The sequence below is a fragment of the Euprymna scolopes genome, chromosome 9 (assembly GCF_053919585.1).
Source record: "Euprymna scolopes isolate OS-2025 chromosome 9, ASM5391958v1, whole genome shotgun sequence".
NCBI lineage: Eukaryota > Metazoa > Mollusca > Cephalopoda > Sepiida > Sepiolidae > Euprymna > Euprymna scolopes.
Genome location: NC_136490.1, coordinates 37,303,882 through 37,313,445, shown reverse-complemented (window position 1 = coordinate 37,313,445; position 9,564 = coordinate 37,303,882). Strand labels below are relative to the sequence as shown.

At 34.2% G+C, this 9,564-nt stretch overlaps 1 non-coding gene across 1 annotated transcript; it reads right to left on the bottom strand.

The window, feature by feature from the left end:
• Positions 1 to 8,869: 8,869 nt before the first annotated feature.
• Positions 8,870 to 8,942, bottom strand: Trnar-ucu (transfer RNA arginine (anticodon UCU)). Its single transcript has one exon. It is a non-coding gene; the product is annotated as a tRNA-Arg (tRNA).
• Between the last annotated feature and the right edge of the window lie 622 nt (positions 8,943 to 9,564).

Here is a 9,564-nt window from a genome sequence, read left to right as displayed (position 1 = left end):
CTGTCCTGGGTCCAACTCTCTTCCTGATCTACATCAATGATCTCCCAAAACACATACTTAAATCATTCGTTGACATCTATGCTGATGACACGACCATCTATGGCAACACATCAAAGGCCGTAAATGACAAAGTTCTCTCTAATTCTCTATCCTACGACCTTGAGCACGTGGTACAATGGGGGAAGAGGTTGCTGGTCACTTTTAATGCATCCAAAACCAAGCTTCTATCTTTACATCATCAACGCACTGATCCCCATCTGGCATCAATTGAAATGGATGGCTCTCGCCTTGGAGAGGCTCCGTGTTTTGACAAGCTTCTGGATTTGACCGTTACTCCTTATCTAAAATGGAATACGTACATCAAATCTGTTGCCAAGGACGCTGGGAAAATGGTGGGATCTTCTACAGCTCCAGAAGATATCTTACTACTGATGCAATTCTCTATCTTTATAAAAGTCAAGTACGTCCAAGGATGGAATACTGCTGCCACATCTGGGCAGGAGCTGCTAAAACTGCCTATCCTGCCTTGACAGAGTACAAAATAGACTTCGTGGCTTAGTGGGGGATGCCCTTTTCTCTTCCCTGCAACCTCTCTCCCACAGAAGAGACATTGCAAGCCTGTCGTTATTTTATCGCTATTTCCATAGCAGGTGCTCGTCTGAGCTCAAATCTCTGGTCCTCCCTCGCCAATCTTTCACGAGAAACATCCGTCTGGCTGAAACTACTGTCAATAATTTTCCCCACTCTTTATCTGTGCTTAAATCCAAACGTAGATTCCATGAGCAAAGCTTCTTTCTCAGAACTGCACGCCAGTGGAACTCTCTACCGTTTGCCTGTTTTCCACCTGACTAAAACTTGGACTCCTGACAAACCGCCCCCTTAAGTAAGGTACTCTATCAAAACCCCCAATACTAATGATTGCTACAATACTATCTCATTGATTACTGTACACGCAATAACCCTTATCCCTGAGTGGCCTTCGGGCCTTGATAAGTGATGACCCCCATATAAAAAAAAATAGTAAAACCGCATGCTGTCATTTTTAAGGGGGACAGGTACTTTAGTCAGAATGTAATTGACAAAGACGCGAGACGAAATAATGCCACGTTATGGATACATTAAAACTGATGTAGAGCCAAGATTTTATTTGTGTCTAATTTACGTCCATTCTTCTTTTGATTCACAATAATCAACAAGTGGGAGTGAAAGCGAGAATAAGGGAAATCGATAATCATTATCAATTCCTCCCATCGGAATGGTTGGCGACATTGGCCTTCAAACGAGATTGGCTGTCGAAATGGGTATCCATTAATCTCAGCCAGGGTGACCGTTTCACCCCTTCTTCTCCAAAATAAAATATAACCCTAACCCTAACTCTAACCCTAACCCGAACCTGTTTCTATCGTGATTGGTAAAGAAAAAAATAGTTAAATCAACAAAAGCCATTTTTTTCAAGGCAAAGCATTTAAAAATGCCTTTGATGTCCGTATTTCATTGAAATGGCTTCATTTTTGTTTTCTTTGTTTTTCGCTTTGTTTATTAGCTGACAAGATGATTTTATGTTAGGGCTGAAATCAATAATCTAAATGGAAGCTGAAATATACGCCCATGGCTTATGTATGCATAGATAGAAAGGGAGAAAGATGGAGGGAACGAGAAGGAGAGAAAGAGAGAGAGAGAGTCATCTACAGGCAAGTGTTTCGTCGTTTACCAGTCTGTGTGGCTAGAAATGGCACTTATATCCACGCCGAAATTCGACATTGCAATAGATTTTGATAAAATAAAGAAACCCTGATATAATGTTTAGTATTATTTTATTTTGATTTTAAGGAAATATAAAAGTTGTATGAAATTATTTTGTTCGAAGAACTTTTAGCGTCCTGGGACGGGTATTATTCTAGTATATATATATATATATATATATATATATATATATATATATATATATATATATATATATATGTCATGTCATATGCTACTGGTACCATGTAACCCAGTACTATCTGCCTTATGGTCGGGTCAACGGCGACTAAACTGGTTCCCCCACCAAACAAGTCTGGTGGAGAGAGTGGCTAGTCTCCCTGAAGGATTAAAAACAAGACTTCCCAAAGGGCGAATGAACCCTTTTTCGGGGTCAACGCCCAACTAGCACATGTGTATTTGTGTGTGTTGGGGTGGAGAGGGCTCTCGTAAGCCGTGGTGGAGGCAACTTTTCTAGGAGAAGCAAATCTCTGATTTAAAAAACCATGAATCGGGAGACCAGTAGCCGCATTAAGCTGGTCTGCAGTGTAACTTGCTGCTGGCTATCTTGCTCTTGCTTGGTGCTGGATCTCAACATTTTGAACCGAGAGAGAGACTTAGCTATCGTACAAAGCTAAGACCCTGTAACATCATCTGTGTATAGATACTCCCTCAGGCATTTGTCTATTAAAATGATCCTGTGGCGATGGAAACCATCTGAAGTGTCTGCGGGAGTGGCATTCGTCTGACAAGACGTTGCAATCATCAGACCATACATAAATCCCCTACTCACATTTGCTCCGAGGCCCCACATAGCTACCCAACTTCCGCTCCATCATCTAGCATCGATGTGTTACGCCCACCATTTGCAAAGGGATTTTTTTCCGAAATTAATAATGGATATTGTCGCAGACATAACAAGTAATACATTTTATCTAATACAACTGAATAAATATATGTATATATAAAATATATGTATGTACTTATTGATTTGTAAATCGCCACTTGTTCTCGTCTTCTCTTACCAACAACGACTATATTTCATTCCTAGCATTCTGACAGCCTTGTAAATCTCTCTCTCTACACACACACACACACACACACACACACACACACACACACACACACACACACACACACACACACACACCCATATATATATGAGACAATAGAAGGTTAACATGAATTCATAAGCAATAAATATTGGAAAATATAGAATGAGTCATTTGTTTAACAAGGATAATATATACATACAATTATTTGGGGGATAAAGATGACTCTTTATACCAAGGTATTTCGGAGCCTAATGCTTCTCATCATCAGAAGAATAGAGAAGGTGCTAGGTAACATAATGGTATATGACGTCTCTCTCTCTCTCTCTCTCTCTCTCTCTCTCTGTATATACACAGGCGGCAAAAAGAAAATCCGCACTTATAATTTTTTTCAAAAACTGCAAACTTAAGCTAAATTTAATGTAACTGTTTAAACAAACTATACCTCATTTAATTGTCCTTTTATTCTTCTATAATTTTACCTGTTCATATTTGACTTTTAATTGAAATATTCTAGTGTTCATGTCAATTTAAAAAAATAACTTCAAATTGAGGAGGCAAAAAGAAAGTCCCCACAATGGAAAATTGTTATTTAAATGTAACTTTAGGACATTAATGCAACACAAATACAACAGGAACACAATGAACTAGTTAATATTTAGTAGCATAGCCCTTCAGCAATTTGACAGCCTGAAATCTTTTGGGAATTCCTTGGATTAGACTGCAGCAATACTCCGGGAAAAGGGCATCCCATTTTTCTTTAATTTTTGTCCAAAGTTCTTCCAAATTTTAAATTTTATCATTGCGTAGCTTGATGTAATGCCATACGTTTTCGATAGAATTGAGGTCTACAGTTTGTGCAGGCCAATCCAAACATGGAATATCATACTCTCCCAGGTACCTCTTGACATTGCCAGCTTTGTGAATGTGAGCATTATCCAGCATGAAGCATGAAGCAAGAAGATGGGATTATCATCCTAATTTTTACCAAAGTAGAGTAGAAAATGCTCAGTCAACATATTAATGTACTTCGTCGAATTAATTCCCCCTTGCAAGCGAACTATAAGTCCTGGACCATTAGTACTAATAATTTCCCACACCAAAACTGACCCTCCACCACCTTGCAGCGTTGAAACTGGGCACCTAGGATTAAATTCTTCGTCTGTCCTCCGACGGACGTACTGCCTACCATCACCGCCTAGCCTGTTCAACTTGCTTTCTTCGCTAAAAAGCACTTTTGACCTATATGAAGAGTCATGATCTTCATTGCATCTGACGAAATCCAGACGGCGCTTTCTATTCTTTACAGAAATCATTGGTTTGCGTCCTGCAACATATCCTCGCAAATTAAATTCCTTTCATCTGTTCTTGACAGTAGAAAAAGCGCCCTTTTTAATAAGATTGCACTGTTGTTGGATTTGGGGAGCCGTTCCAAATCTGTTTCTTAGGCTGCGGATCTTAATAGCATTGTCTTCCCTGTTAAAAGTAAGCCTAGTACGACCAGATTTAGGGCATCACGAATACTGCTGGTGTTTTGGTGCTTTTGCACAGTTTTTAGTACCGTTTTCTCATCACATTTCAACCTGCGGCCGATTTCTCGATTCGATAAACCAGAAAGGTGGAGATTAATGAACTCCTGACGATCACTAAGAGAAAGTCGTGGCATATTGACTAAATGTTACGACGGTGTATAACGTGGAACAACAACAATTACGATTAGAGATGCTTTGTTACCAGGTGGTGGATATTTTTTACTGATTTATTGGGCGATAATTTAAGCTGGTTTTAAGCGAATTTGTTGTTGCGGACCTCCTATTTGCCTCCTCAAATTGAAATTATTTTTTAAATTGACGTGAACACTAGAATATTTCAATTAAAAGTCAAATGTGAAAAGGGAAGATTATAGAGGAATAAAAGGCGACTCAAATGAGAATTGTTTAAACAGTTACATTAAATTTAGCTTAAATTTACAGTTTTTGAAAAGATTACAAGTGCGTACTTTTTTGCCGGCACTATATATATATATATATATATATATATATATATATATATATATATATATATATATATATACAATGCCGGCACACTCTCTCTCACACACACACACACACACACACACACACACACACATATATATATATATATATATATATATATATATATATATATATATATATATATATATAATTCACCAAGTTCCAAATTCAATTTTTCTGAGTTTGTCGTTCATAATTTTTCAAAAGGTAACTATTACAATATTTTTCGTTTTACGAAACGAGAAGGAAAGGTAGAGTGTATTAGTCGCATAAACCACATAATGTAAGTTGTTCAAAAAGGTGCTTTTACAAGTTCTTTTTAGATAAACATCTGATGATGTTTTAAGAAAAGGTCATCTTTTTTTTTACTTTTCTTTCTATTTTTTCGACTTTCATCTATTTGTTTTCATTTTCCTTAAATGACTGACCTCGGGTAAGGCCAGAGATGTATTGTCGCATATATATATATATATATATATATATATATATATAGGGAGGGAGAGAGAGAGAGACAGACAGACAGACAGACAGACAGACAGACAGAAAGAGAAGCGAAAGTTATACGTCTATGTTTAGTCGTCTCTACGACAACTCATTAATGTGGTTAAACTTAGCGAATTTCAAAACGGGAAATATAGTTTAGTATCATAGTAATTTGTTCATTTTTTATTGAACCGGATCTTAATTTTTTCTTACAATTACATAGACTGAATCCAAGAAAAGACAAAGTTTTTTTAGTAGCAAGATACGCGTAAAAACCTAGTAAATAATGAAAATGTTGTCATTGCTTTCGTAGTTCTTAGATGTTAATTTTCGTTGAATCTCTGCAAGTTTTAGAGGATCTTGCTAGTCATAGTCTTCTGACATGTTTTCATTTCATGAAGTTTTTACGATGTAATTTATTCTACTGCTATCATATCAGGCTGTCTGAAGGTACGGGCTTTCTGATCTAAAATGCACTAAGCATTGATGTTATTATTTTTGTTTTCTTTCCATTTGTCAAACTCAAACATGTTTTGCAAAATCAAAGATAAAAACAACATTTTTTCTCTACAAAACTATCAAACCAAACACCATGAACACATATTTAAAAATACAAACGACTTGAAACATAAAAACTTTTATCATAATGACTGTGTTTGTAATTAAATAACAGCAGAAAAAGAACCTTGCTATTGTCGGAATTTTCCCGGCAGTGTACGTAAAACACTGGTATATGTTAAATTAACGATTTGCAATTGCTTTTACGCTAACGCTGGCCAATGTTTTTAATAAAAAAATATAATTTCTACAAAGATAATTCAATAAATAATTAATTAAAAAAAATTAAAACAGTCTTTTGTTACAAAGAAAATGCAATGAATAATTGTTAGAGAATTTTTATGAAACAAAAAAAAAATTAACATTAAGAAAAAAATACTCATTGTAAAGTAAGTTTCATAAATTAATATTTACTTGCAAAATCCGTCAAAATTTAACGGTATTTTAAAAAATATATTTTAAATAAAATGAATAAAAAAATAAATTAAAATAAATGACAATGAATTTAAAACAAGTTTTAGTATACTCTTTTTTTAAACCTTTTAATGTTAAAATTAATTGATTTTAAAATATTTTGATTTTTTCAATGAAAATACAACACATATAAATTATAAAAGAACATATCTCAATTAACTTGCACATTTTTAAAAAAGTTTCAATAAAAATATAATAAAATATTAGTCTCCTCTTAACATGACATTTTTTTAAATTTTAAAATAAAATAGCCAATTTAAAACTATAAACAGATAGCCATGTTTTTTAATTTAATAAAGAGGAAGCAGTTTTAATAATTTTTAACTGATAAAGAACGAATATAAAGGGAGGTAATTCGTTTCTCATTAATTAATATTTGCGATGATGATGTTTTTGTGACACTGGACGTTCGGGCCATTAAATTAATATTTAGATTTTTGAATAAAAACTAATTATACCAAACACATTAAAAAAATATTATTTATTATATTTTTAATGATCTTTTCTAATCAGGATAAGTATTTATTTATGCTTTTCTTATAATAAACCAATGCAACCAAATAAATGCTTTCTTAAATGCTTTAGACTGCTGTGATTTCATTGATTTTTCATTTCGACTCTTTCTGTTGTTTTACGTAAACTGCCCAGAAAATTATGACGATAGCGCGGTCGTTATTCTGCATAAACAAGCAACTTCGACACCATGAATAAATATTTGAAAATATAAATAACTTTTTACAAAAATAACTGAATTAAACGTGAAATAACTCGAAATGGATTAATCTATCTATATATCTATAAAAGTGAACGTGTATGTGTGTCTGTCTCTGTGTGAGTGTGTACATTTCCCTACGCAATAACCCTGTCAATTTTTAGTCTACAGACTCGAAATTTGGTATACCGGGTACTGAGATTTGGTAAAATCTATGTGATTGGTTTTCAGCCAGAAATTTGGCTGTTAAGGGGTTAAAGTTCGAGGATTTGACCTTTGAGAACTCTACCAAACTCCTCCGACAATTTGGGGTCTAAACACTTGAAAATTTAGATATAGGTTGTTTGGACATGGATCTAACTTAATAACTTGATTGGAGCCCAAAACAATAAATGTTAAGAGGTCATAATAGGGGTCAAAGTTTAAAAATTTATCACTTTTTATTTTGCTCAACATACACCTCTAAACACCAGGGCAACGCCGGGCTGAAATGCTATTATGTTATAAAACAGGACAACCGCGTTAAAAGGCTTAGATATATCTAGAACTTACACTCTAGCTTCCTCTGCCTTATTCACTGAGTAGCATATGCGTTCAGAAATTACAGTTAGGATATTTGCAATAGAAAGAACTTGTTTAAATCCATATTGCCATATAATTTATATTTTTCCTCGCGTGTTCCCATTAAAATTTTTTTTTTCTGTTTATTTGATGCTGCCCTTTTCCAGAATGTCTATTAATGTTTAATTATTGTTTTTACCAAAAACGCTTGTCGTTTTCTGGTCTTTTTTTTCTTTCGCTGTTTTGAGTTCTTCCTTCTACATCTAGATTAATGCAGCGCTTTCTATTCTGAGTTCTATTCCAATATACGACGCAAGATTCTAGTTGTGCTAATTAGTGCATCAATCTTAGTTAGGATGATGTGTGGAAGGACACTTCTTAACCTACATACGCAACGAATTCTTGATCTACAGACTTTAAATTTTGTATATAGGTTATTCAGACATCTGAAAAACATTTTAATTTGGTTTTCACCCGGAAAAAATGCTGCTAATGGTCAAAATTCAAAAACTAGTACCTGGGAGCCATCGGAGTTTTATCTGCAAACTGTTTCACGGGTGTTCATGCGCGGCCGTGAAACATGACAGCTTCTTTATGTTAAAGAATAAGTACGTTTAAAAACAGTTTCTTTCGTCGTCTTCTTCTTCTTCTTCTTCTTCTTCTTCTTCTTCTTCTTCTTCTTCTTCTTCTTCTCATTATTATTATTTATTTATTTATTTATTTATACGTTTATCCACTCCAAAAAGGCACATTGGCCACTATAACGCATGGTGCCACTGAGAATTAGACCCCATATTTTTAGGAAGCATCCTAAAGTGAGAAGTTATGCAGCAAGATTTAAATATCTGAATATTGGTACAGTAAGGAAAACAGGGAATTCCAACAGCTAGCACTACCAGGAAATGAGCAAATCAGAGTAGAGTTAATCCTCACAATGAAGGAATGGGATTTAGCTCGTTGTCGAGTTGGTCGGGAGTATTTTCGTCGAGTTGCCGAGGAGACATCATCATCATTATAATAATAATAATAATAATAATAATAATAATAATAATAATAATAATAATAATAATAATTAACTCTTAATTGTTGGCTAATATTGCTAATTGGTCTACTATTTATATTGGAAAAAAAAAACTATCATCCCTCGTGGGATTAAAAAAACATTTGTAAATCTTCTTATTTTTAGTATTTAAACAATAATACTAATTATTTGTAAAACTAAACAAGCGATCGATTGGCATAAAAAGTACAAGCATCCCTGGTGGGATTCGAACCCACGGCCTCTGGATTAGAAGTCCAGCGCGCTATCCGCTGCGCTACAGGGACTTGACACGGTTATGACTCTACATTTTGTTACAAAATAGCTTTCACGTGTACGCAAGCAAGCAAGTAAGCAATAATAATAATAATAATAATAATAATAATAACACTAATAATAATAATAATAATAATAACACTAATAATAATAATAACAACAATGACAATAATAATAATAATAATAATAATAATAATAATAATAACAATAATAATAATAATAATGATGATAATAATAATAATAATTCTGATTTCGCTTATCAACATCTCTCTGGAAAGGGATGGGATTCATTTCCAGAGGATTTCCCTTAATCCCGGTTCCAAACCAGGAGCTTCAAAGATCAAGGGTTTTCCTAAGGTCGTACCTACGATAGCAGAGGGTTGAAGGCCGCCTAAAACATCGGGGATTTGTAGTTTTTTCAATTGTTCTTCCAGACGACTTGATACTACTCCTAGTGTACCAACTACGACCGGAATTATTTGTGTTTAACCCCGTATATACGCCTTATTTCCAATGCCAATGGAGCGTAATTGCTCCCCTTCTCATTCTCTTTCTCTCTCACATTCCTGCCCCAATAATAATAATAATAATAATAATAATAATAATAATAATAATAATAATAATAATTGTAGT